The following is a 1,970-nucleotide window of genomic DNA, read 5'->3' as shown; positions in this document are numbered from 1 at the left end:
GTCAAGACTCCCTGTCCCCACCTCCTCCAGGAAACCCTCAGGGACTTGCCACTCCTAAGGCTCCTCAACCTCTGAGACCCCTGAAATCATCCCTATCGCCCTGCAGCTAATTAATTACTGTTTCACTCATCTACCTCCTCTGCTAGGCCGGGCTTGATGACAACAGGGACTCTCCAGCTCCTAGCGTGCTGTGAGTTCCAAGTCTGTGCTCTAAAAATGTCTGAATGCATGCACCTGAGTATTTGCGAAAGGCCTGGACCGTCATTGAGCTGTGTCCCACACAGGGCCAGGTGCCTGTAAAGGCGTCCCTGGGTGAGACAGATGTGTAGACCGGACTGGCAGGAGGAGGAAGCTGTGAGCCGGTGGGGACGTGGGGGCGGGGTTTCCGAGGCCCCTCTTTCCGGTGGGCTCCCCAGAGAACTGAAAGGGGAGAGGTGTTTCTTGGGCCCTTGGGGGCACAGAGCATTTGAAGAAAGAGAAAAGCAGCCTTGGTCTCTTCTCAAAAGGAGTCCGATGGGAGGGGAAGGCTGGCAGGGGGAGGAAGGCGGTGTGCTCTACCCACCGCTGTGTGGGACCTTCTACACTGACCCTCAAGGGGGACCCCAGGCCTGGCTCTGCACCTGGCATACATATACTGCCTTAGGACCAAGAGTGGCCTCTGGGCATGAGCGCCTGTGACACCTTTGTGTGTTCTGTCTCCCCCGGGTTGTACTGTGTCCCCTCCCCTGCCCAGGTAGCCACCAGCTCTGTGGGCCCAGCTGCCCAGGGCTTCTGAGCTGGCTGACATGGGGTCAGGGATCTGCAGATGGCCTAATAATGACAGCCAGGCCTCCTTTGCTGGTCTCCAGCCAAGCACTCAGCACAGTCGCCCCGGGTCTCCGAGAGCTCAGTCAGCCTGGCGGGCATCACCTGGCTTCCCTCTTGAGTCTGGTTTCCCACGTGTACAACAGAAGTCCAATCCTTTCTTGGCACCTTCATTTCATCCACCACCCGCCCCGCACCTCCATGCAAATGAGCCCCTTTCTCTTCAGCGGACCTCTGTCCAGACACCACCACACAGCATTCCTGTCCGTCCCCAGAGCTGCCCTCCTTCTCCCTCTGTCTGCATTTCTGGCCCTTGGCTCCACTTGCTCTTGTACCCTCCCTGCCGGTCCTCTGCCCCTCCTCACTTCTCTTCTCCCAAGTCCTGCTTGGGCCTCTCTGTCTCTCCCTCCCTCCCCTCTCCTCCTCTGCTATTCATTATAAAAAAGAAATCTTTCTAAATACGCCAAAAACGCACTCATCCCCCATGGGCCCCAGTCTAGCACAAAGGGCGGGTTCTTTCTGGCTGCTCTGTGTGGCCTCCTCCTTGCCCACCGCCTTTGAGTCGTGGCCTCCTTCACAGGTTTGGAAGGGCTGACTGGGGACTTTCCCGTGTGGCCGGGCCGGGGGGAGGCCGGGAGGGCCTCCAGTCGGTGGAAGAGGGTGGAGACCTAGCATCCTTCTCAGAGTTTGGTTTCCGTGCCTACTTGACATCATGAATAACTCCTTGAACCCCAAAGAAATCCCCTAGATTTGGGAAAGATTTCAAGATAGAAATCAGGAAGGCCACCATGTGGAATGGTAGGTCTCAAGGATACACAGAGTTGGCCTTCTCCCTGGGCCTGGATGACAGTCCTTTGGCCTGGAAGCAGAGCAGGGGCTCCCTGATGCATCAGGATGGGGTGTGGGCACTCTGGGGTTCTGCAGGGAGTGTTGGGCTTGCTCTTTGAGCTCTGGGCCCCTCCCCACCCCACCCCCACCCAGTGCCCTCACGTCTCTGGTCCACAGGAGCCCTGACCTACCAGGTGAGCAGCCCCTGCCCTCCGAAGCCAGGATGATCTTGCCCCAGAAAGAAAGTCTTCTGATGCATTCAGGAATGGGGAAGGAGGCAAGGACATCCAAGGCCTCCTCGAAGAGGCTCAGAGACAAGCCCTGAGTGGGCTAGCGCA

This window comes from Suricata suricatta, chromosome 11 (assembly GCF_006229205.1).
Source record: "Suricata suricatta isolate VVHF042 chromosome 11, meerkat_22Aug2017_6uvM2_HiC, whole genome shotgun sequence".
Lineage (NCBI taxonomy): Eukaryota > Metazoa > Chordata > Mammalia > Carnivora > Herpestidae > Suricata > Suricata suricatta.
The sequence above is the reverse complement of the archived record's forward strand: the minus strand, read 5'-3'. Positions refer to the sequence as shown.